Here is an 11,412-nt window from a genome sequence, read left to right as displayed (position 1 = left end):
GTGGGTTTTCTAGTAGGAATGCAGGGATGGTTCAATATTGGGAAACTATCCACATAATTGACCATATCAGTAACAAAACCAACAGAGATCATATTATTATCTCATTAGATGCAGAAAAAGGCTTTTGGCAAAATAGAGATATGAGTCCACAGAAGGCAATTTGATTCTCTGGTGGTTGCTAAAGGGGAAGGTAGCCCTCGGCTTCCATCCACCAGAATTAGCCCCTTCCCAATAAACAACAATTACACAAAAGGTCATTGCAAATAGCAAGGAGCAAATAAACCCATTTATTCAAGCAAAACTGCAAACAAGCCAAATTATACATATTAGAATATAGCAAAGAACACACTAAAATGAATGAGCGTTTCATCCGGAAGAGACTTAGAAAAGAGAGCTCAATCTCACTTAAGGAGGTCCAATCTGGAAATCAAGGATGTGGAAAAGAAACAGCTTCCCCTCTACATCTGCGGCTTCTGCCTCTGTGCATCCCCCCCCCCCAAACTCAGGGAGCCTCCTAGGCAGGTACAAAGTAGGCACCAACACTCAAGATTCATGACTTTTCTCCCAGATACCCATCACACAATGCCCCAGGCTAAAGAAGTACTGGCTGTTCAAAAGGAAAACATTTCATTATTTTTGCTGATCTTCCTCCCCAACCCCTACCCCTACAACCTTGTTACAAGAGGCGGCTTTCTCAGAAGAGAAGGGGGAGAGGGAGATTTGGTCATAAAGGTGAAATCAAAACAAGAGAATGCAGTCATTTTTTTTAAAAGCCCATTGATACACAGTGGATAGGGCGTCAAACCTGAAGTTGGGAGGACCCAGGTTCAAATCTGGCCTCAGACACTTCCTAGCTGTGTGACCCTGGGCAAGTCACTTAACCCCCAATGTCTAACCCTTACTGCTTTTCTGCCTTAGAATGGATATTGATTCTAGCAAAGAAGGTAAGGGTTTAAAAAAACAAAAAACCATCGGTAAAGATGGAAGTGATTAAAATTCACTCTTACCTGGCCTCAGTGGCTAGAACTTGAAGCCATGGGTCCAACTCTGTGATGCTATTTGGAGTCTTCTTGGCAAAGATACTGGAGTGGTTGGCCATTTCCTTTTCCAGCTCATTTTACAGATGAGGAAACTGAAGCCAACATGGTTAAATGACTTGCCCAGAGCAGCACAGCTGGTAAGTGTCTGAGGCCATTTTTGAGTTCAGACATACGAGTCTTCTTGATTCCAGGCCTTGCACTCTCCACTGTTCAAATACCACTTCAGACAATTGAGTGATCCTGGGCAAGTCACTTTCTCTCCTCAGTTTCCTGATCTGTAAAATAGTGATAATGGCTCCTATTTCATAAGACTATTGTGGGTGCTCAAAGAAGGTATGTAAGGATCATTGCAAATCTTAAAGTATATCTATCTACAATACACCTATGCATTTATAATATATGTGCATATGTATGTATACATACACACAATGTAAATATGTATATATTGCAGGGGAAACAGAATTGAACATGGAGCCAAGAAGATATGAATTCAAATCCAGTCTCAGACACTAGCTGTGATTTCTAGCAAGCGGCTTAACAGGTGCCTGCCTCAGTTTCCTCATTTGTTAAATGAGGATAATAATAGCCCCTACTTCTCAGGGTGATTGGAAAATCAAATGAGAAAAATTAATTTAGCAAAGCAGGTGAGTTGACAGGTGCCTACCTCGGTTTACATATTTGTCAAATAAGGATCATAATAGCCCTTGCTTCCCAGGGTGGTTGGAAAATCAAATGAGAAAATATTTAACAGAGCAAGTGACTTGACAGGTGCCTGCCTCAGTTTCCTCACTTGTAAAATAAGGATAATAATAGCACTTACTTCCCAGGGTGGTTGGAAAATCAACTGAGAAAATAATATTTAGCAGAGCAGGTGATTTAACAGGTGCCTGCCTCAGTTTCCTCATTTGTAATATTTGGAACAATAGCACCTACCTTTAAGTTTTGGGGGATGACAAAATGAGAAAAACCTCTGTAAAGTGTCGAGCCAACCTTAACGTGCCCTAGAAAGACTGGCCAAACATCCGGTAGAGAGGCACCTTGTCCAGGGGTGTGTTGGGCTTGCATACCCCTTAGGTGCCTTCCAGACCAAAGAACACAACGGGCTCCTTTCTTTTTGTTCCTTCTAGGGAGCAGAGCCTGCCTCTGACGAATGATCCAGGATCCTCAGGTGCGGGGACTAGACCGCTAGAGGGCACCACAGGCCTGGAGAAGCTGTGCCCTGGCCGCAGGGCAGAGAGCTGTCTGTGGGCTTCTAGAGTGACCACTAGAAGAGCTCGGTTTCCCATTCATGCAAAGGCTCTTAGAATTAAGAAGTGGAGGGCTCCCAGGGTGCCCTAACTAACTTCCCAGGGTGGTTGGAAAATCAACTGAGAAAATAATATTTAGCAGAGCAGGTGACTTAACAGGTGCCTGCCTCAGTTTCCTCATTTGTCAAATGAGGATAATAATAGCCCTTACTTCCCAGGGTGGTTGGAAAATCAAATGAGAAAAATTGATTTAGCAGAGCACCATCTCTCCTGAGTCTGCCGAGGGCAGGAACTCACCCAGCCCAGAGCCAAGTGACCCTGCTGGAGCCACAAAGGGCACAGGATCAAAGACCTGCTCTTTGTTGGTCCTCTGGTCCATCCCTGCTCATTTTACAGCTGAGTAAACTAAGTCGCAGAGAAGTAAACCGACGAGCCAGAAGGGACCTCGGAGGCCATCTAGTCCATTTTTACAGATGAGGAAACTGAGTCTCAAAAAGGTTAAGCAGCTTGCCTGGGATCATACTGTGGCGGAGGAAGAATTTGAATCTGGGGCTACAGATTTGAGAGCCAGCCTTTTTTCCCCCTAGGTCTTCTCTGAGCCTCAGTTTCCTCATCTGTAAAATGGCAGGTTGGATTGAAAGACCTCCAAGGACTCTCCTGGTTCTAGATCTAGGATCAAAAGTCAAGTGATTGATGTGCCCAGGGCCATTTAGGCAGGGTCCCAGCCCACTGTCCTCCTTGACGCCAAACCCAGAGCTTCTTCCATGAAATGGGGGTGATACTAGTACCTCCCTCCCAGGGTTATTGTGCGGATCAGATGAGATAAAAACTGTAAAGCATGCTGCAGATCTTGAGACCCTCCGTCAATTGTGTGTCCTCAGGGGCTCCTGGAACCTCGCGGGCACCTAATAAGTGCTCAGAGTCTGCCTCCTCCCGCTGGCCACTTCCCTCTTCTCCAGGTGTTCCTTATCTCCATGTTTTCCTCTCCAGAACGAACCAAGTACTCTGAGCATCTCTGAAGAGAGGCTAAGAACAACCCGTTACCCCTGGCGGGGGGGAGGGGGGGGGCAAAGCCTGGGAGGCGGGCATAGGGCTGGCACACCGGCGATCCCCCCCCCCCCCATCCGCCCTTCTGCCCCCAGTTCCATCTGGTTATTTATTTTAACCTGGAACGTTCTGGAGTTCCAGCTAAGACAACATCCGCTTCCGTGCTGGCCGGGGGGAATTCAAGTCATCCCTCCCTGCCTCTTCCTCCCCCTGACCCAGGCTTTCATCTGAGCTGAAATGGCAAGACCCTGGAGCTCTGGGTTAACATTCGGGCCCAATTCTCTAACCAGTCCCAGATGCCCAAGTGCTGAACGGGTCAGGCGAGTGAAGCTCCCCGCCGGGCGCGAGGTGGGAAGGGCTCCGAGACGCCCTTTCCCAAAGCGGCCCTTAAAGCCAGACGCGTAACGGCCGCTTTAGCTCGCAGGATCGTGGCTCCGTAGCGGGGCTTTCCTCACAGCCCAATAGTCAGGGACAGAGGCGCCGAGATCTCGTGAGAACTCTGCTAGAAGCGTGATCAGACCATTCACAGCCTTTGACCGGCTCTCCTCACACGAGACTTGGATCCCAAGGAGGCCAAGGACAGAGGAAGTGTTCCGTGCGCGCTAAGGGGGGGAAGCGCTTCTCGCTTTTTGTCTCGGTCCTCCGTGCCCGAACGATGCTTGCTCCAGAGTCGGTGTCTCAAGGGCTTGCTGAGTTCTTGATGAGTTTGTAGGAGCAAAAACCCACCCCAAACAAACCATAAAACCTAGAAAGGAACTCGATGCCCATCCACCGGAGAATGGCTGAAAAATGGGGAGGTAGGGGGCAGCTGGGTAGCTTGGTGGATTGAGAGCCAGGCCTAGCGACGGGAGGTCCTAGGTTCAAATGTGGCCTCAGACACGTCCCAGCTGTGTGACCCTGGGCAAGTCACTTGACCCCCATGGCCTAGCCCTTACCACTCTTATGCCTTGGAGCCAACACACAGTATTGACTCCAAGATGGAAGGTAAGGGTTTAAAAAAAAAATGGGGAGGTCAACGGAACGGAATATGACTGTGCTTTAAGGAATGGTAAGCGATGGGGGCAGCTGGGTAGCTCAGTGGATTGAGAGCCAAGCCTAGAATGAGAGGTCCTAGGTTCAAATCTGGCCTCAGACACTTCCCAGCTGTGTGACCCTGGGCAAGTCACTTGAACCCCCCACTGCCTAGCCCTTACTGCTCTTCTGCTTTGGAACCGATACATAGTATTGACTCCAAGACGGAAGGTAAGGGGTTTTTAAATTTAAAAAAAAATAAAAGGTAAGCGAGATGACTTCGGAAAGAGCTGCAGGAACTGATGCAGAGCGAAATCAGCAGAACCAGGAGGACAGCGTACATTGTACACAGTAACAGCAATAGTGTACGATGATCATCTGGGCAAACTTGGCTACCCTCAGTGGGGCAACGATCTGGGGCAATCCTGAAAGACTGATGACAGAGAATGCTCTCCACCTCCAGAGAAAGATTGGTTGGAGTCGTCTTTCACATCAGTGTATTTATGGTTTTATTTGGGGGTTTGGGTTTTGTATGAGTGTGCCCTTACAACAGTAACCAGAAGTGTGTTTTGCATGACAAGAAAGAAAAAAAAAAGAAAAAAGAAACATCAAATACATGGATAGTTATGTGGCTCAGTGGATTGAAAGCCAGACCTGGAGATGGGAGTCCCTGGGTTCAAATCTGGCATCTTTCTAGTTGTGTGATCCTGAGCAAGTCAAAACCCTATTGCCTAGCCCTTAACACCCTTCCACCTTGGAACCAATACTCAGTATCAATTCTACAACAGGAGGTATGGGGGAAAGAAAGAGAAAAGAAAGAAAGAAAGAAAGAAAGAAAGAAAGAAAGAAAGAAAGAAAGAAAGAAAGAAAGAAAGAAAGAAAGAAAGAAAGAAAGAAAGAAAGAAAGAAAGAAAGAAAGAAAGAAAGAAAGAAAGAAAGAAAGAGAAAGAAGAAAGAGAGAAAGAAGAAAGAGAGAGAGAAAGAGAGAGAGAGAGAGAGAGAGAGAGAGAGAAAGAGAGAGAGGAAGGAAGGAAGGAAGGAAGGAAGGAAGGAAGGAAGGAAGGAAGGAAGGAAGGGTCAACTAGAAAAAACACAACTATTAAATAGTCAAAATCACTCTTTAATCAAGGGAAAAGGGGTTAGCGCTACTAATATGACAACAGAGCTGCTTCCCGAGACTGCAGAGTCTGGACGCCCTGGTCACTAGCCCCTGGGAGTGCCACTGACTCAGGATGGACTCCAGGGAACAAAAGAACTTGGGGAACCTATATACCCTTTGGGAAATCCAGGGGCAGGGAAAGATCATTGACATTACTATGGCTACAAGGAAAATGGGAGTGTTCAAACTACACTGACAAGATACAATCAAGCTAGGGAAAAGAATCATAGCTAGAAGCTAGGGTGCAAGAGAAGGGGGCTGCTTACAATAGTTACTAAAGGATGGTTCATGCCCAGGTCTGACCTTCCTGAGAAAGGTTCTAATACAATAGGGGACCTACCTAAAACAAAGAATGTCCTTAGCATATGCTTATCTCACCCAGGGTCATCATTTCCCTTCAGGGTAGATTTCTCATGGGAACAGGGAACAAGGACAAGCTTTTGGGGTCTCCAATCTACAAGCTAAATCTAAAATTGGGGTTCATCAGATCCCACTAGGCTACAAGTTTGGGATTCCTAAATTCCATGTTGATGAAAGAAAGAAAGAGAGAGAGAGAGAGAGAGAGAGAGAGAGAGAGAGAGAGAGAAAGAGAGAGAGAGAGAGAGAAAGAGAGAGAGAGAGAGAGAAAGAAAGAAAGAAAGAAAGAAAGAAAGAAAGAAAGAAAGAAAGAAAGAAAGAAAGAAAGAAAGAAAGAAAGAAAGAAAGAAAGAAAGAAAGAAAGAAAGAAAGAAAGAAAGAGGGAAGGAAGGAAGAAAGGAGGGAAGGAAGGAAGAAAGGAAGAAAAAGAAAAGAAGGAAAGAGAAACATCAAACACAGCTATGTGGTTCAGTGAATTGTAAGCCAGACCATGGGTTCAAATGTGACCTCTTTCTAACTGTGTGACCTTGGGCAAGTCACTTAACCCTTTTTGCCTAGCCTTTACCATTCTTCTGCCTTGGAACCAATATTCAATATTGATTCTAAGACAGAAGGTTAAGGTTTAAAAAAAAAAAAAGCAAACATCCAATACAAAGAATTCAGAGAAATATAGGAAGATTCCTATGAACAGATACAGAGCAAAGTAAGCCAAACCAAGAGAAAATGATTTGTAGTGACCACAGCAATAGAAAACAACCTGAAAAGATAGCAGAACTCGTGTCCATGCAATGACTGTGAACTCTAGAGGAGGGATGGTCCACGTAGGAGTGGAGGGAAAGACTCTATGTTGCTGAAGGTTCCATGCAAGGGATAGGGGTGCATGGACAGGTCACAGGGTGATGTCTGGGGCTCTGAGGATGTAACAATAGGGTAGATAGTAGGGCCTGTTTATCTCAAAGGTCACAAGAACAGAGCAGATGGTTAGTACCTCCTTTCTATTCATTATCTCAATTAACCATTTATTTATTTATTTTAAAGCCCTTACCTTCTGCCTTAATATGGAATCTAAGACACAAGTGTGGCACGGGCTAAGAAATTGGGGTTTCGTGACTTGCTTGGAATTGCCCAACTAGGAAATGTCTGAGTCCATATGGGAACCCAGGTGCTCCCCACTCCAGGCTTAACGTTTTATCCAGTGTGCTACCTAAGCTGCTCCTCAGTTAGTCATTTATTTAACATATTTGTATAAAGTCATTTCCATGTCATCTCCCCCATTAGACTGGGAGCCCCTCGAGAAGAGGGATTGTCTTCTGACTTCTTTTTTATCCCTAGCCCTCAGCACAAAGTCTGGCACATAGGAGGTGCTTTATAAATGTTTATTGACTGACCGCTTTTGACTGCAGGTTCGTGACTTGGTGACTTCCTTCTCATCAAAGCAGTATGATTGGCCATTTTTGCCCCACAGCCAAGGAGTCAGAGTAGTCTGGGTCCATGATTGTTAGGAAGGGCACTGTGGGCCAAGGGTTAAAATGAAGGAGCTCTGGACTCCCTATTGAGGGGATGGAGATGGAGGGTCAGCATTCAGGCAGGAAGGGGGCAGAGGGGAAGAGAAAAGATTTTGAGAGGAAAATAGGAAGAAGGGGAGATTCTGGAAGGATATAGGCAGAGACCCTGCTGGGGTAGGGGGAAATGGATTCCCCAGCATCTGTTTCACTGGATCCTCCGGTGGGATCAGAGTAGACAAGTGTGGTATGGGGCATGCTTTATCACTTGAGGGCAATGGGTCAGTTCCCTTAACCATCCTACTTTATTACAAGGGGGAAGTAGGTTGGGAAATAGCAGCAATTAAAAAAAAATGATCCCATGAGCATCTGGTTATGCTGAATTTCGTGATGGAGGATCAGGGTTCAAATCTCAGCTTTGCTGATGACCTGTTTGATTTTGGCAAAGTCTCATCCCTTCATTGGGCCTCAGTGTCCTCTGAAAAATGAGCCCATCAGATTTGAGGCTTTCAAAGTTCCTTTCTAATTCTGAGTCCCAAGATTCTCCTCATTCTGCTTGTCTGCCTGGGCATTGCACAGCCAAGATGGTGAAATGAAGGTGGATTCCAAGGTTGTTAGAATTTTCCTCCATGCCTCTGGAACCACAAGCCCAGAGCAAAACCACCGAGAGCCCCACTTCCCGACACCCGTCTACTGGAAAACCTGGCTCACCCCAGCCCCTCCTGGTCTCCTTGCAGCTGTACTGGGGCGAAAGCCTAGGTTGGAAATGGGCCACCTGGTTGCTCTGTCTCCCTGGTATGCACCTCTTAAAGGAAACCTTTAAAGAGCCTGACCCCTGGCAACTGCATCTGGTGGGTCCCAACCCTTTCTGGGAATGCCCTCTAGGTTATGCCAGTCTCATGGAGACGTGGCAAAAAGAGGGCACCAGGCATAGCTCTTTGTCTCTACAACCCCTGGACTGGACTAGACTGAAAATGGTCCCCACTTTCTCCCTTATCTGATCAATTCAGTCACCACAATGAGCTTCATCTTTTCTTTCTTTCTTTCTTTCTTTCTTTCTTTCTTTCTTTCTTTCTTTCTTTCTTTCTTTCTTTCTTTCTTTCTTTCTTTCTTTCTTTCTTTCTTTCTTTCTTTCTTTCTTTCTTTCTTTCTTTCTTTCTTTCTTTCTTTCTTTCTTCCTTCCTTCCTTCCTTCCTTCCTTTCCTTTCTTTCTCCTTCCTTCCTTCCTTCCTTCCTTCCTTCCTTCCTTCCTTCCTTCCTTCCTTCCTTCCTTCCTTCCTTCCTTCCTTCCTTCCTTCCTTCCTTCTAAAATCCTTAACTTGCCTTAGAATCAATACTAAGTATCAATTCCAAGGTAGGAGAGTAGTAAGGGCTAGACAACTGGGGTCAAGGGACATGCCCAGGGTCACAAAGCTGATTTATTTGAGCCCATCTTCAAGTCTGGCTCTGTATCCACCAAGCTACCTAGCTGCCCCACAATAAGCTTTCTAAAGACACAAAACAAAAGGCCATGCCACTTCCTGGCTCAAGAACTTTTAAGGGCTTCCTTCTAACCCTAGGATAAAATATGAACTCTTTGGCCTGGCATTTAAAGGTCTTCACAGACTTAATTTAACCTACATTTTCAGTTTTTTTATTTTTAATTTTTAAAAGATTTAATATTTATTTTTAATTTTGAGATTCAAATTCTCTCCCTTCCTCTAGCCTCTCTCCCACCCATTGAGAAAGTAAAGCAATATGGTACCCATTATACATGTGAAATTATGCAAAACCTATTCCCGTAATTAGCCATGTTGCAAAGAAAAAGCAAAAAGCAAGAAAAATAAAGTGAAAAAAATTATACTTCAGTTTACACTCAGAGTTTATCAGTTCTTTCTCTGGAGGTGGATATTCCTTTGGAGCTTTCTTGGACCATTTTATTGATCAGATTAGCTAAGTCTTTTACCATTAATACAATAGTGCTGTTTCTGTAGGCAATGTTCTGGTTCTGCTCACTTCACTCTGCATCAATTCTAGTAAGTCCTTCCAGGTTTTTCTAAAAATTCTCTGTCTGTCTGTCTGTCTGTCTGTCTGTCTGTCTCTCAGGCCCAAACCTGTTTTGCTTCCAATATCTAGAGTATCTCTCTCTCTCTCTTTTTTTACCTTTAACTTTTTTTCCCCCTGAGTACATGTAGAAACAATTTTTTTATAATCATTTTCTGAAATTTCAAGATTCAGATTCTATCCTTCCCTCTCCATTCCCCAAAGCTTTTAGTAAATAGTCTGATACAGGTTATACCAGTGCTTTAATGCTTTATATATTTCAATATTTCACATCATGAAAGAAGACACATAATTTACATACAATGAAAAACTCATGTCCTGTATCCAAATTTGGCTTCAGACACTTCCTAGCTGTGAAATCCTGGGCAATGGTCTGGCCCTTACCGTTCTTCTTAGAACCCCAGAACAATATGCTGATACATAGTATTGGTTCTAAGACAGAAGGTAAAGATTAAAAAAAAAACTCATGAGGGAAATAAAAAGAAAAATGTAGTTAAGATTTCAAAAAGTTTCTTCTTTGGCTTTGGACAGCATTTTTCATCATGGGTCCCTTGGTGTTACCTTGGAACCTTGTATTGCTGATAATTTATTATATATATTATAATTGCTGATAGTTTAATTCTTCATAGTTGTTCATTGTACAATATTTATATTACTGTATACAGTGTTCCCCTGATTCTGCTCACTTCATTTTGCATCAGTTCATAGAAATCTTTCCAGGTTTTTCAGAATTCCTCTTGCCATTTCTCATGGCATAGTAGTATTTCATTACAATTACATACCACAACTTGTTCAGTCATTCCCCAAGTGATGGGTATCCCTTCAGCTTCCCACTCTTTCTTACTCCAAAAAGGAGCTGCTATAAATATTTTTATACAAATAGGTCTTTCCCCTGTTGATCTCTTTGGTATTCAGACCTAGTAGTGCTGGGTCAAAGTTTTGTAGTCCTTTGGGCATAGTTCTTGATTGTTCTCCAGACTGGTTGGACCAGTTCACAGCTCCACCAATTTATGGATTACTGCCCTTGGTTTTCCTCATCTTTTTCAGTATGTGATTTTCCTTTTCTGTCACGTAAACCAAGTGATATACGAGGTAGTGCCTCAGTTCTTTTAATTTGCATTTCTTATCAATAGTGAGTCAGAGCATTGTTTCATATGGCCATGAGTAGTTTTAATTCTTCTTCTGAAAACTGCCTGCCCATATCCTTTGACCAATTATTAATTGGGGAATATCTTATATTCTTATAAATTTGAGTTAGTTCTCTATATATTTGATTTTTTCATAAGAGAAACTTGCTGTAAGTTTTCTCTTTTCCTGCTTTCTTTCTTTTTGCTGCATTAGTTTTGTTTGAGCTGCATTAGTTTTGTTTGAGCAAGCCCTTTTTAATTTCATGAAATCAGAATGATCCATAATGCTGCCTTTAATCCTTTTTATCTCTTATTTGGTCATAAACTCGTCCCTTATCCATAGTTTTGACAGGTAAAAGTTTTTATGTTCTCCTCATATGCTTATATCCATCCCCAGCTTTCTTAATCAACAAGTATTTAAGAAGTACCTACCCTTGCCAAGACTGTGGGCATCAGGGATACTATTAATAAACACACATATACCCTTATTTTCCATGAAGGGCAAGGGCTAGACAATTGGGATTAAGTGACTTATCCAAGGTCACACAGCTAGTGTCTGAGGCCAAATTTGAACCCAGGTCCTCCTAATTCCAGCCCTGGTGCTCTATCTACCATGCTACCTAGCTGTCACACTCCACTCTATTCTCAACATGTTGTCCAACTATTCCACTTTATGCTTAGCTCTGATGAAACCTCGTGGGTTTTTTTTTTAACTTTATCAAATATAATTCATACTCCTCTGCTTGACATTCTGAGCCCATGGGACTGTAACTGAAGTAGTTTTTATTATCCTGGATTTTTCATCCTCTTCACAATTTTTTTCTTTCTAACCCTTACCATCTGTCTTAGCATCAATTCTAAGATGGAATTGTGGTAAGG

Source organism: Monodelphis domestica, chromosome 4, assembly GCF_027887165.1.
Source record: "Monodelphis domestica isolate mMonDom1 chromosome 4, mMonDom1.pri, whole genome shotgun sequence".
Taxonomy (NCBI): domain Eukaryota; kingdom Metazoa; phylum Chordata; class Mammalia; order Didelphimorphia; family Didelphidae; genus Monodelphis; species Monodelphis domestica.
Note: the sequence above shows the minus strand (reverse complement) of the source record.